This window comes from Cebus imitator, unplaced genomic scaffold, assembly GCF_001604975.1.
Source record: "Cebus imitator isolate Cc_AM_T3 unplaced genomic scaffold, Cebus_imitator-1.0 Scaffold2, whole genome shotgun sequence".
In the NCBI taxonomy this organism is placed as follows: Eukaryota; Metazoa; Chordata; class Mammalia; order Primates; family Cebidae; genus Cebus; species Cebus imitator.
Genome location: NW_016107317.1, coordinates 2,398,830 through 2,414,764, shown reverse-complemented (window position 1 = coordinate 2,414,764; position 15,935 = coordinate 2,398,830). Strand labels below are relative to the sequence as shown.

General features: G+C 36.4%; 1 protein-coding gene across 2 annotated transcripts in view; it reads right to left on the bottom strand.

Annotated features, from left to right (window-relative positions):
- LOC108304191 (activating transcription factor 7 interacting protein) overlaps window positions 1–10,374 on the bottom strand; it is a 126,752-nt gene extending 116,378 nt beyond the window's left edge. For both annotated transcript variants that reach the window (XM_017528264.2, XM_017528300.2), the window contains exon 1: window positions 10,181–10,374. The gene's annotated coding sequence lies outside the window, so the exon portion shown is untranslated. The remainder of the gene's footprint in view (window positions 1–10,180) is intronic.
- Between the last annotated feature and the right edge of the window lie 5,561 nt (window positions 10,375–15,935).

Here is a 15,935-nt window from a genome sequence, read left to right as displayed (position 1 = left end):
TTTCACCATGTTGACCAGGATGGTCTCGATCTCTTGACCTCGTGATCCACCCGCCTCGGCCTCCCAAAGTGCTGGGATTACAGGCTTGAGCCACCGCGCCCAGCCTATTTATTTACTTTTATCTTTCAACATTTAAATCATTTATAATAAGTTTGGTGGGAGAAGAGAATTATACAAACCTAAAATACAAAATAATTATAACATTTCTTCTTTTCCTCAAACCCTCATTAATTTATATACATAGGTTCTTTGCAGTCATAGTTTAGAAACTTTTTATTAATAAGCAAGCAAAGGCGCTTCCTTGTTTTCTTAATTTTCTTCTAGTTCTTAATAGATGACATTAAAGATTTTTTTTTTCCTAAAACTGACTATTTACAATTTTTCATGTGTAAAGTGGCTGTCAAATCTTCCCACATGACAATTTATCATGTGGGTATTTGCCATTTGAGTAAATTACATGTTTGATTTAAAAAAATAAAAAGCTCTGACATCTACGGATAATGAGTTAAATGAAAGAATTAAAATATCTTACTCCCTTTTTTTTTTTTACCTCCACCTAAAACAAAGGAATTCTATTATTCCAATAAGCTAATATTTACTGAATATTAAGGTAGGCATGGTGGAAAGCAAGCTATGTCAGAAAGCAATCTTATACTTTTAATAGTGGTCTTAATATACCTTATCAGAAAGAATTTGTCTTAAAAAAATTGTCTAATACATCAATAAGATATGATTCTTAACCCCAGGAAGCTTATAAAGTACTACACAAATAACTATAAACATAAAAGTGGAAATGAATAAATGCCTTTAATAATATATAAAGTAAAGCAAAGAGAAATTAGAGAATTTCCAGCAGAGAGCAGCAGCATGCTTTATTAGGCATATTTTGTCGGTGCCATGGCAACTATTACTTTTATTCACAAAAAACAAGGATTTGTATCAGAGAGTTATTAAGAGTTCTCCTAACACACTACCTTCCTTTCTGGTCTCTGAGATTTTGAACATACTATTTATTACCTTTACTAGTATTATGTTTCTAATTCATCCCTTAAAATACAACTCCTGTAAAATCTCCTTGATCTCCTTCTAAAAGTCTTTCTGTACCCTACAAAAGTATCTGTTGGTTTACTTGTCATATTCACATGATCTCAAAAGAACAAGCATTCTACAGAAAACTACTTTTAACTATTTACTTATTAATCAGGTAAGTTTTGCTATATGCAGAGAATTTACAACCACAATCTTTATACCTGTGTATATTACAAGGCCCTTAGAAATCACATTTCTGGCCAGGTACCTGTAATCCCAACACTTTGGGAGGCCAAGAGGGGAGGATTGCTTGAGCCCAGTAGTTCAAGATCAGCCTAGGCAACATGGCAAGACACTGTCTCCATTTAAAAAAAAAAAGAAGAAGAAGAGAAAAAATTACTAAACTGGCTCGGCATGGTGGCATGTGCCTATAGTCCAAGCTGCCCAGGAGGCTGAGTCAGGAGGATTCTTTGAGCCCAGGAGATCAAGGTTACAGTGAGCCATAATCACACCACTGCACTCCAGCCTGAGTGACAGAGTAAGACCTTTGTCTCAATTAAAAAGAAAAAAAAAGTCACATTTTCTATCATGGAAATTGTATATTTTATACATATAAACAGAGAAAAAATCATCTGGATAAAATAACGGAAATATAAATTATTCAAACAATTGTCATTCAATTCATCTACAGTCCTTTTAAATTAAGTAAGTTAACCTGTATGGTTCAAAACTACTACACTGAGTTTTAAAAATTAGAAATTCCAATTCTTGCAAAACTAATCATAAGTTAATGTTTTCAACAGCAAGCAGAAAGGGGAAGAATTCTATAAATATTTATAATAACTGGGACCCCAGCCACAAATCATGAACCCAAAACCCCCAAAATACCATTTCAATGGAAGATATACAGAGTTATATTATAACTGAACCTAAATCTTAAAACAGAAAAATAGTTTTTAGTATCGAATTATGAAGTACTTTGGGACCACTTCTCCCAATTCCATATAGCAGAAAATGCTATTCATTAATATCCATTTCTCTTTTATAAAATTCTCTAGTTTCAGCTAAGTATGATTATCCAGCTAGATATATTTCCCAGACTTCCTTTCCCAGCTAAATATGTCCCAGTGACTAAATGATCACATATAAACCATGAGTCAAAGTGCTAGGTGCCACTTCCATATCATGCTCTCAAAAGAATGAGTATGCACTCCCATTGTTCTTTCTCCCTTGCCTCTAGCTAGTAAAACTAGGGAGTGATCATGTTTCACCTAGCTATGGAAGCCATATGTTAAGGCAAAACCACTTATAAACTCTAAACAGTCTTACTTGGTATGAGAAAACACATGTATCATCTTTAAACAGGAATGAAGTCTCCTATACTGTGGCAGCTTAGTTTTTACTCTAATCGAATTCACTTCTGACATTTACCACCTAAAAGGAAATGAAAGAGTTCAAAAGTGGTCCCTCTTCTCCCTTCCATGCTTTTTCCCATTTCTTCCTTTCCTATGACATTCTATCTAATAAAAGTAACAGGGCAGATAAACATCTAACGCTTCAAAGCCTTAGCTGGGAATGAGTTGCAGTAGTCAATCACTCTTGATTTTCCATCAAACTCTTTCTCCTGGTCCTCAAAACAGCAGATTCCCTTTCCATCTTCTAGTTTTACCCTTCTACCAAATGGTATGCATTATCATTGAGAATTATTGAACCAAAGAGAGCTCCTTCTATAGCTTTAACAATTCTGAGGATAACTATTCTAACATACAAATCAAATTTCTTATTAGAGTGTTAAAGTGCCAAGGATAAAGCACACATAATTTCTAGGTACCAAGCCAGATAATAGTTACCCAAAATAGCACAGGGCTATACAAACAACGAAGAAAAGGGGAAAGGACCATATGTAGTAAGCCATTATGGCATTACTACCTCACATCACCATCATACAAAGGGGTCCTCTCTCCTAAATACAGCTAGTTAGTACCAGTTATTAGATATAAAAGAACACAAAATGTTTCTTATAGTATTCTGGGCAATGGAAAACTGCAGACATGAATAAGTGCATATTTCTGATGGCAAAGTTAATATGCCAAATTCATTTCCAAGATTCTTATATTTATATAGGTCCAATTATAAAGACTCTCAGGAAGGTAATATCAACTGTTCCTTTCCTCTGGCATTTTTTTTTTTTTTTAAATGGCTGAGGTACCTGAGTCATTCTCTTAAAGATTCTAAAATCCAAATGTTCAAAATTTAAAACTGAAAACATTCACACCATATAAACAAACACTAGTAGCCCTGATTCTTAACTGAAAATGCTCCCCAGCACTTACTCTCTGTCTCCAGTACATAATGGTTTCCACCATACTAGCCATACTAGCAAAATCATCTATAAGTTTAATTTTCCCTGTTTTCAACAAATTAAAATGCCAGGAGAAGCCCCTGGTTTACTATGTGGATGGCAGGACAATCTGAGAAAGAACATGGCAAAGTAATGTTTAAGTAGTCTTGGGCTCTCTAATAAACCATAAAGCCAAAAAAGCAAGAATTTTAAAAGAGAAGTTCCACTAAAGGATAGGTAATTTCCAAGTATTCCAGGAAAGTAACAAGGACTATGCCTTCCTAAAGCTAATGAATGATATTTGGGTAATCTGTTTAAATATTGTTAAAACATCACCTAATTTTCCAATCAATAATATGCCCCACAACTGTTAGAAACTCAAGGGCAGGAACTTTAATTCTCAAACTTCTTTATACATGTGTCTGCCTTGAAAAACTAGGTATGCAGCCAATGCACAAATTTTCCATAGGCCTCAAAACTTTAAAGAAAAAATTATAATAGAAATCCTTCTAAACTAAATCACACGCTAATTTCCCTTCTCAAATAGGTTAAATATAACAATATTCTCTATGATTCAGAATCATTAATAAAATCGTCAATTAATAATTAACATTCTATAACTACTGATTCACCTATGGGAATACCAATTCCCAAATTAAATAGTCTCATAACTAAGTTTAGAAATTCTTGATTCTATAACCCTTCTTTACTATCATGATGCTGGATTTCATTTCTTGCTCCTACCAAAGTGCATTTATCAAGTAGCATTTCTTTCTAATTTTTTATTTCTCATCTGTTATAGTCTAGAAACCAAGTATAATAATAAACCAGAGCTAGAAAAAGTTCTCAGCTTTCACAAAAAAGTAAAATATCTAAACTGTTATAAGCAGTGTTGCTTGAAAAAGACCCAAAAACAGGGATTTTTCATTAAAAAAGATAAACTGCTTAAGAAAGGCCAGTAATATCTTAGCATTTCATATTTCCTAGATTTATTTTCATAAAGCCAACAATATTTTATCATTTGAGTTCTATATTTTCTTGATTTCTTCTTTTCATGCCTCCACTAATTTATAAGTTTAGTTCAATAAAAATGATATTTTGGTAATAAACTGAATCAATTATTTAAATAAAAAGTAGAATTATAGCTGAAATACATCCTTATTAATCGATAATCTTTTCAATGCAACAAGCATAAAAAAGAGATTTAACGAAGAAATTTATTCTAATAATTAGGAAAATATCCTTATAAGAAAATATAATAATTTAATGATACCAAGGAAATCAAAATAAAAAATTTTTATCTTTATTATGAGATTAAGCTCCATCCTGGCCAGAAAAGGAATAAGATATCTTTTCAAATTCCTCCATTAAAAAAATAAATCGTCTATGTTTAACAAAAAAGGATTTTGATTTCAAATATTGTACAATACTTTACTTTGCAACTTATTTTTCCCATATCTAACTTCATACTGATACCCCTTTTATGTCATCATGTCCTAAGGCAGACTGAAAATGTAATCTTATATCCTCTCCTGATTCATCCCTATTAGAATTATAGCTCCATCAAGAAAACATCTTCCTGAAAAGTCATAAATACCACAAATTCTCCCAGAGTTCCTGGAAAATAGTACATTTTGGTAGTCTACAGGAAGTGTGTAATACTCGTGAATTCAAAAACAAAAATGTAAAAGGTTATAAATTCACCCAATGTAAGTTTGGTGGAATTCTAACCAAAACCATTAACTGGCTTTTTTTTTTCTTACTTAACCAAATAAACCTAAAGTTCATCTGCAAAAACAGTCAAAATTAGCTAAGAAATTTGTAAAATAGAATTGTGAGTGGGTATTGCATTTTATATAGGATATGGCACTACAAACACATATTTAAATTGTGTACAGTCCTACAGCAAATAAAACAATGCAATAACGCTCTAAGAATAAGGCCCAGATACAGTTGTTGTTAACCTCTGTTTAAACTTTATATTTTCTTTTGAGAAGCTCATGAAAGCTATCACTTTTTCCCAGAAAAATGCACATACGCAGACTCACATAAAATTGTGTGTATCACGGGATCGGTGGAACCCCTATATTTCTAGTATATGAATCAGAATTGTTTGCTCAAATCTAGCTTATAAGTTATGATCAAAATAAGCAACCAAAATAATAAGAAATGGATCAAGTCTATGAAAACTAGGTATCTGGAAAAAATGGAAACTAGTAACTTATCTTAATACACAATATGTCAAAATGCAGATATGTCCACATATATGTAAAAGTATTTTTTAAAAGTTTATTGAATAAGGCTGTACATGGGGCTCACTCCTGTAATCCCAGCACTGTGGGAGGCCGAGACAGGCAGATCACCTGAGGTCAGGAGTTAGAGACCAGCATGGCCAAAAGGGAGAAACCCTGTCTCTACTGAAAACAGCGCATGGTGGTGCATGCCTGTAATCCCAGCTACTTGGGAGGCTGAGGGAAGAAAATCGCTGGAACCCAGGAGGCAGAGGTTGCAGTGAGCTGAGATCACACCACTGCACTCCAGCCTGGGAGACTGAGTTAAGACTCTGCCTCAGGGCCGGGCGCGGTGGCTCAAGCCTGTAATCCCAGCACTTTGGGAGGCCGAGGCGGGTGGATCACGAGGTCAAGAGATCGAGACTATCCTGGTCAACATGATGAAACCCCGTCTCTACTAAAAATACAAAAAATTAGCTGGGCATGGTGGCACGTGCCTGTAATCCCAGCTACTCAGGAGGCTGAGGCAGGAGAATTGCCTNACTAAAAATACAAAAAATTAGCTGGGCATGGTGGCACGTGCCTGTAATCCCAGCTACTCAGGAGGCTGAGGCAGGAGAATTGCCTGAACCCAGAAGGCGGAGGTTGCGGTGAGCCGAGATCGCACCATTGCACTCCAGCCTGGGTAGCAAGAGTGAAACTCCGTCTCAAAAAAAAAAAAGACTCTGCCTCAAAGAATAAAATAAAATAAAATATGAACATATAATTCACCTCACAACAGGTAGTATTTTCTAGACAAACAAGTACTGTAGAAATCACAAATGAAGGCCAGGCATGGTGGCTCACGGTGGATTAGAGAGCCACCATACCTGGCCTTCCTTTGTGATTTCTCAGCACTTTGGGACACTGAGGCAGGCGGATCACCTGAGGTTGGGAGTTCGAGACCAGGCTGACCAACATGGAGAAACCTGATCTCTACTAAAAATACAAAATTAGCTGGATATGGTGACACATGCCTGTAATCCCAGCTATTCGGGAGACTGAGGCAGGACAATTACTTGAAGCGGGGGGCGGAGGATACAGTGAGTGGAGATCACGCCATTGTACAAGCATGGAACTCCGTCACACACAAAAAAAAAAATCACAAAAGAAAAAGGCAGTACAGCAGGCTGGGCATGGTGGCTCATGCCTATAATCTTAGCACTATGGGAGGCTGAGGTGGAAAGCTCTCTTGACTCCTGGAGTTCAAGACCAGCCTGGGCAACATAATGAGACTTTGTCTATTTAAAAACAACAACAACAAAAACAAAATTTAGCGGGGCATGATAGCCTGTAACAGTAGTCTCAGTTACTCCAGAGGCAGGAAAATCGCTTGAGCCTGGGAGGTCAGGGCTGCAGCGGACAAAGATCACTGCCACTGCACTTTAGCATGTACAGCAGAGCAAGATCCTATCTCCAAAAAAAAAAAAGGGCAGTACATTTTACAATGTGAAACTACTTAACATATAAAACCATAAACCATTTAAAAGTTAATTTTAAAATTACTGTGACAAATATTAAAAGCTAAGGTGCCCAAATCCATAAGTAGCTGTTACTAACAAGTAAGAAAAACAGTTAACGCTCACCATAGAAACCACACAAAAAGTCAAACAGCTAATGCACAGAAAATGAAAACATGCCTATATAAAACACTAATTAAACTTCACTAGTTATCAAAAAAAGTTCATGAGCTACTATTTTTAACCCATCTAATTGATGGTGGTATTTAATACGATAAAAAATGCTTTTCAAAAAGCTATCAATTTTGCAAATTGCTTTAAAAGTCCTTTGAAACAGTAATTTCAAAGAAATATTCTGAGATATAGGTCATGACAATACAAGAATGTTCACTGTAGCACTATTTTTAATATAATAAAGAAATGAGCAACAAAGAAAACAGGAAACAAAAAAATGAAAGGTTTAATAAGTCACAGTACATTCTTCTTAGAGATAACAATAATACGTAACTATTTAAAAACGTGTTTAAAAAGAATATTGATCGCGTGGGATATTATAATAGAGCATCATGTAACTATTAAAAACATATTTTAGAAGAATAATGAAATGGGAAAATACTCGATACTAAATTAAAATTGCAGAAATGAAATTATGTTACTAATGAAAAACTAATAAATAAACATTTATAGATGGCTGAACTATGGAAAAGTGAAGTCACGAATCACCAATACCTTTAGAGTGGTTATTTCTAAGCATTGTAAATTAATTTTCAATATTTTCTAAATGTTCTATAGTGAATAAGTTTTTAAAAAATTAAATACATTTATCACATATGCAAATCCTAATTTAAAGAAAAAAACACTTCTAATTGTTTAATAATTCAAAACTGTCTTTTCCATACAAGATTTTTAATTTACAAAGCTGCAAAGATTTTAAATAACTTTAGTAACTTGCATTCATTCCTGGAGTAACCTAGTCTTAATATTTATATATGTTGGATATGTGTCAAAATTTAGTGGCATGATAACCACCAAACTAAAATTTTAAAATATACTTGTTATCGACAAGTACTAATGAATAAGCAGTTGGTGTTCAGGAAATTAATGTTATTAAGTTTATATGGTCATATCTGCCTTGTAAGGAACATGACAGCAAAATTATCCTATCAATAAAGATGTTCTTCATATTCAAGAGTGTTTTCAAATACCTCTTACTATCTTCAATATTAACCTAAGAAGCAATCATCTGTATATTCAAATGAAAACATACGTTTAAATATATACACCAAAGTATTTCATTTTTCTGGAAATGTAAAATGTACCATGCCCTAAGATCAAAGTTCTTTTGTTAATCTAAATATTTATGTGTATTTTCAACTCTAAAATGCCTGAAATAGCATGCAGAAGAAAGGGGCTGCTCCCAGAAACATAAAAGCGAGAAAATTACACAACTGCCCTCTAAATATACTTCTGTGTAGAAGACCTCAGAGATTCAAGAATTACATCAGGGCAAATAAAGATTCTGCTGAGAAAAACAGAAGAATATTTCCTAACTCCATTCTATCTCATATGTGACGTCATTTAAAAATCCACCAACCAAAAGTATTACTTTCAATTACATCTAGTTAATATTTACTAATGGTATTTGTTTTAGGCAATAAAAATGTCCCTAGATTAACCGAGATTATAAAGCAAGAGGCACTTCTCTTCATTTGACAGGAGACTGATTCAAATTTAAGAGTTATAACCAACCAAGAAACCAGCTGTTGTATATATGAACCACAGATGAAGTCTATGGAAAACACTGGAAAGTTTTTTTGCCTAGGAAGAAAGAATTTGCACAACGAGAGAATAATATCAAATCTTATATAACTTCCCCCAGATGTGTTACATAAGATTTAAATATAGTTGACACGACCATTTTAAAATGAAATAATCAGTAGCATATTTATAATTACCTTCCCTAAAAAACTGTTAAAACCAGGAGCACGTTTAGCATTAAAAAAATCAAACACAGTTGTATCTTACACACATAGTATATAGTACAGTGTTTAAAAGAAAAAAAACAGATTTGTTTTTTAATTAATGGTCCACTTTCCTAAAAGAGGCCTCAGTGTAATGGATGTTCTTTCTAGAACTCTTCATCAGAAGAATTTACCAAATGTTATAACTACATACCATGGCAAACAAAAATGCTAAGAAAATTGAGTTGATTAATTTAAAAGTGACAATAATTATCTAGCTGAAGCAGTAATGAACAAGTCACCTAAAGAACTTAAAGCATGTAAAATTCACAGGCCCAGAGACATACAAACTGATTAAAATTAAAATTTCATTTACTTAGGATCAAATATTTTAAGACAAAATAATCCTCAGATTGAGATTTCATTTTCGATTATACTGTAATTTCTTCCACTATCCCCTCTCCCCCAATATTTCCAAAACTAAAGTTGTTTCTGTTTTGTAAACATTCCACACATCCATAACAGAATGGGTAAAAATGGGGTTAAAAATACATTTACAAATATGCAGTTCAAATAAATGCACTTCCTGCGAGAACACCACTAGGTGCTGATCTTTACCACCCTAAATTTAAACCTGAATCCAGCAATACTTTAAAACTGAAATTATAATCAAGAACCACAAATGACAATCATTTTTACAGAAAATTAAGTCCACAGCTTCTCAAAAAATCAAAAACAGAGAAGAGCTTGAGGTCAGCCCAGGAGTACAACGTTAGAGGAATGTTTTTCTTGAAAAATGTGAGAATTTGAGCCTGACACAAAGAAACCCCTCAAGAACGAGGAAAATTAAATCTAGAACCCAAATGGCGTCCAACAAGAACATTAGATCTTGAAAATGAATATTGCGCTTGCGCAGCCACCGCCCCACCAGCTGCACAACTGCAGCTAGAGCCCGACCCCGCAAGATCACGTGCTCCCATGCAGCGCCGCCCGCAGCTCCGCAACCGCGCAGGCGCAAACACAACTCCCGCAGCCGCCATAATGCGGTCTTGACTCTTCAGAAATACAATAGTAATTTAAGAAAATGTGGTTTTAACAGCCTCTGGGATTCACATATACCTTTTGGGGCGGAAGCTGAGGGAGGGGGAACCAAGTTCCTTCCTACAGAGCCGTCCGGCGTAGCCGTCCCCGACGTTGCCGCCTCAGCTTTTCGCGCGCTTCTGTCGCCGCGCCGCCGCTGCCACCGCCGCCGCCTCCGCAGATTCAAAAACAAACCCGCTTCTCCCTTGCACGCGCCGGGGCCGTTATGCAAATTAATGTAGGCGGGGCTCCAGGCTCGCGATATGTACCCCGCCCACTGTGCTATCAGCCAATAAGCTCAAGGACTAGGCATTCCCCATGCAAATCTCTGGTTTTTTATTTGAATGAGGGACATTGGCCCCGCCTCCTGCGTGGAAAAGAGAAGGAAGCCCGAGGTGGTGGCGCTGCGTCTCTCAGTTGCAGTGTGAAGTGTGTTTTTTGAGTGGAGCTTCCTCAATCAATAAGTAGCACTTTGTGAGCGCCCTCTATGAGGCTTAAAAAAGAAGGAAGGAAGGAGGTAAGGGAGAGTTAAAGAGCAGAGGGAAAGGTTTTCAAAAAACCCAGGAGTATGTTGATTTATTCATCATTTATGTTTTAAATTCACAAAAGGTACTTTGAATTGTATTAATAATGAGGAATGAAAAACAATTTTCTTTCAGTTGCTCGTTAACAGAGAAAACTTTTTATACTCTCTCACCAGAAGTTGTATTGATCCAATTCATTCAGTTTTACGCTGGGAGTCAGCCTTTAATGAATTCCACAGAAGTAGTGGACAAGTCGCTGCCTTACTGGTTAAGAGAACTGGGTTCAAGTCCAACTGCTGCAGCTTCCTTGCAAGTTCCTTGGAATAAGTGTGTTGCTTAGTTTTCTCACCTGTATAATGGCAATGATGACTATAGTTGAATTAGGTTGGAAGCACTAAATGTTAGTATAAATGTACATATGTTTTGCAAAGCAATAAGAGCCTGAAAAAATATTAGATGGTAGAGTGTGGTTATTGTTTTTTTATGTAACTTCTCCTTATATTAATGTATTGGTTCGGTATTTATTTAGCAATCACTGTGTTGTAGATTGTTAGGTGCCTTTCCTAAAGAAATCTGCTCTCTAGTAGAGAAGACAGAAAAGTGAACAGGAAATTTTTGTAAGTAATAAGAAATTAGAATTAGGTTGTTAATACTTATTTTTATAATTGGAACCGTTCAACTTACTTAAAATATAAGGTGGCCTTTAGAAGTATCACCTAATCCAGACCTAGAGAATCAGAAAAGCTTTTCTAGAAGAGGTCATCTCTATCATGAGAAATGATTTAACAAATTTCTTGCCTAAAAGTTGGACCTTATTGGGAGGGCAATGAGGAAGCATTTAAAAGGTTTTAAGTCAGGATATAACACAATTAAATTTGCATTATTTAATCACTAAATGTTGTAAAGTCCTTAGAACAGTACTTAGTATATACTCAATAAATTATAGATGCTCAATTGTAATAATTATAATTTTCATAGTATGTAGGTGCTCAGTTATAAATAAATGCTCAGAAAATTATATTGATATTAAATGTGATACTCTCTAATAATAAGAGAAATTAGATTGGAATAATAGAGCCCATTGTGTTTCTCTTTGTCTCTGTAAGCATATAAAAAATGATCATTTTTATAACAGTCTATTTTTTGTAGACAAAGTCTCAGCCTGGCACAGTGGCTACACCTGTAATCCCAACACTTTGGGAAGCCAAGGCGGGCGGATCACCTGAGGTTGGGAGTTCAAGACCAGCCTGACCAACGTGGAGAAACCCCATCTCCACTAAAAATACAAAATTAGCCAGATGTGGTGGCAGATGCCTGTAATCCCAGCTACTTGAGAGCTGGGGCAGGAGAATAGCTTGAACCTGGGAGGCAGAGGCTGTGGTGAGCTGAGATCAAACCGTTGCACTCCAGCCTTGGCAACAGAGTGAAGCTCTGTCTCAAAAAAAAAAAAAAAAGAGTATTTGGCCTCAAGTAATCCGCCCACCTCAGCCTCCCGAAGTGCTGGAATTACAGGGGTGAGCCACCACACCTGGCCCATGATAGTCTATTCTTGATCTTCTATGCTAGAAGCAAATGGAAAACTAATTCAGCATAACCACGGATTTATCAATTTTCGTACATATGCTCATATTCTAGACTTGTCTCCTGAAGATTCCAACTAGATAATTTTATTGGATTTGAATCTCCACAAATATCCTCAACCACAGTTACAGTCTTTTCAGCCATGCTACCTGATGATTAACTTAATCAACTATTCATTTGTTCAACAAGTACAATATTTATAATGTCTCACAAACTATTCTACGCATTGGAGATGCCCAAAGGAAATAACACTGCTTCTAATGGGGAAAGAGTCATAAATACAGATAAACATTATAAGATCATTAATATTTTGGAGGTATGTCTTAAGCATAAAAAATTCTAAAATAAGAGAACCTAAATCTTCCTCATGGTATATGGGGAAACTTCACAGAGGAAGTGATACTTGACCTGACTCATAATATAGAACTTAAAGTGGCTGTCAGACTAGGTACAAAAGAAAGAATTCAAGTTAGAAAAAAACGGAAACTACAAAGACAATGAAGAATGAAAAAAGCTTGATTTAGGCTTCTAGGTAGGACAATATTCAAAATATTTATCAATCCCTATATCACTGACCAATCAGAATGGAAGCAGGCTTGAAGACCAACCTATGCTACGTTGTCAAGTGTTCATCCTTTAGTTATAAGACCCTGAAGAGGTCCAGAGGCTCTCCCACAGGGGACTGAGCCTGACAATGGTAGGAAGAGTGATGGGTGGGGCAGCTACTTACCAGTTAGTACAAAAGGATTTCCATATTTTATCTACCATTATGTTTTTATTGGTATATATGGGCTAAAATGATACAGGCTAAATATCATTTTCCTAGGAAAAAGTGCTGAAGTAAAGCAAGATCATAGAACCTCTCTCACAAGAAAAAAAAAAACTAAAATAAAATAATAAATATAAACCAATACATTTCAGTTGTAGCAACTGAACAAGGAAAACAGAACTTTTGAAAAACACCATAAACTCCAAAAAGCAGTCACTGAAGTGGAAAACTGAAGTTTCTAGGTACAAAATAATAAAACAGAAATCTTAATCTAGTGCTTTTAGGCTCTGGAGGCTTACTACCTGAATTGAATCTTGACTCTACTTCTTGTTTAATGTCTTGAAATTCTCTATGCAAATGTTTCCCAGTCCATAAAATGGAGATAAAAATATGCCTCCCAGGCTCAGCTCATGCCTGTAATCCCAGCACTTTGGGAAGCCAAGGCAGGTGGATCACTTGAGTCTGGGAGTTCCAGACCAGCCTGAGCAACATGGCGAAACCAGTATCTACAAAAAATACAAAAATTAGCCTGGGTGCAGTGACTCATGTCTGTGATCCCAGCATATTGGGAGGCCCAGGTAGGTGGATCACTTGAGGTCAGGTCTTCAAAACCAGCCTGGCCAACATGGTGAAACATCATCTCTACTAAAAATACAAAAGTTAGCCAGGTGTGGTGATGCACGCCTGTAATTCCAGCTACTTGGAAGGCTAAGGCAGGAGAATCACTTGAACCCAGGAGCAAGAGTTTTCAGTGAGCCAAGATGGCGGGTCAGGAGGTTGGACCATAGGTATATCTTCTTCTGCTCAGGGTCTCACAAGGCTGCAATCAAGGTGTTAGCTGGGCTGTATTTTCATCTAGGGGCTTGACTGAAGAAAAATCTAAGTTCATTCAGTTTGTTGGTAGCTTTTATTTCCTCAGGACTGTATGACTGGGGGACTGAGCCTTTTTTTTTTTTTCCTCCACTGGTGGTTGTCTGGAGCCTGCTCTCAGGTCCTAGAGGTCACCCAAAGAACCTACAGGTCGCTTGTGGTAATGTTGCACATGGTCATCTTCAACATAGCTGCTTTACTCATCAAGCCAGCAAGGAAAAGTTCTCTCCTCAGGGAGGATCCCGCTTCTTTTCAAAGGGCTTTTACCAGATTAAGTCAGGTCTACCCAGGATAATATCTCTTTTGGTTAAGCCAAAATCAGTTTATTTGGTTCTTTATTACATCTGCAAAATTCTTGGCTAGAAGCAAGTTACAGGCCTTGTCCTCTTTCCAACCTGAGCGATAGAGACTCGGCATCAAAAATAAATAAATAAATAAATAAATAAGCCCAGTGAGGTGGTGCATGCTTGTGGTCTCAGCTACTTGAGAGGCTGAGGTAGGAGGATCACTTGAGCCAGGAGGTGAAAGTTACAGTGAGCTAAGATTGCTCCACTGTACTCCAGCTTGGGTGATAAAGTGAGATTGTCTCCAAAATAAAAATAAAAACTTTATGGCCAGACGGTGGCTCATGCCTGTAATCCCGGCACTTTGGGAGGCCAAGGTGGGTGACTCACAAGGTCAGAAGTTGTAGACCAGCCTGACCAACATGGTGAAACCCCGTCTCTACTAAAAATACAAAAAATTAGCTGGGCATGGTGGCGGGTGCCTGTAATAACAGCTACTCAGGAGGCTGAGGCAGAAGAATCACTTGAACCCAGGAGGCAGAAGTTGCAGTGAGCTAAGATCATGCCATTGTACTCTAGCCCAAGCAACAGAGTGAGACTCCATCTCAAAAAAAAAAATAATTATGTATATCTCTCTCTCTGAACATTTAAGGTTATTTTGAAGATTAAACTCTGGTAAAATGCTTGGAGTAATACTAGATATATATAGTGATGGCCCAATAAATATTATCTAAGAGTAATAGTAACCATAGTACTTGTAGGAATAGTACTAATACATAGTTCAACTTAAACAGTTTCTATCAGCACTCCTCACACTCCCATTAAGAGAGAAGGTGAATCAACAACAACCTGATAATTTTTTTTATTGTCCTCCAATTTGGAAAAAAATTAAGAACCTTGAAAATAGGAAGATGACCTCCATGATCCTCACCTTCTGGTGTTTACACTCTATAATCCTCTTCCCTTGAGTGAGGACAAGACCTTTAACTTGCTTCTAGCCAAGAATTTTGCAGATGTAATAAAGAACCATATAAACTGATTTTGCGTTAATCAAAAGAGATATTATCCTGGGTGGACCTGACTTAATCTGGTAAAAGCCCTTTGAAAAGAAGCGGGATCCTCCCTGAGGAGAGAACTTTTCCTTGCTGGCTTGATGAGGAAAGCAGCTATGTTGAAGATGACCATGTGGAACATTACCACAAGCGACCTGTAGGTTCTTTGGGTGACCTCTAGGACCTGAGAGCAGGTTCCAGACAACCACCAGCAGGGAAAAAAAAAAAAAAAAGGCTCAGTCCCCCAGTTATACAGTCCTGAAGAAATAAAAGCTACCAACAAACTGAATGAACTTAGATTTTTCTTTAATCAAGCCCCTAGATGAAAATACAGCCCAGCTAACACCTTGAATGCAGCCTTGTGAGACCCTGAGCAGAAGATATACCTATGGCCCGACCTCCTGACCCACAAATGCTGTGAGATTATAAATATGTATTGTTATGTTACTTAGTTTGTAGTAATGTGTTAACCAGCAATAAAAAAAAACTAATACAGGAAGTAATTAGAGAAGGGAAAGGGCATCATAACCATCTTCCAGCATATATAGGCTACCTAAATAGGTGAAATGGTTCCTATTAGAAGATATTGAACTAGCAATTATTGAAAAGGTTAGAACTGGTATTGTAGTTTTACCTAGGTAAGAGGAATCTGTGTCCTGGTCCCCACAAAAGAAATTTTAAAATGAGCAGCTGCCTAAGATGGCCAAGGAATGA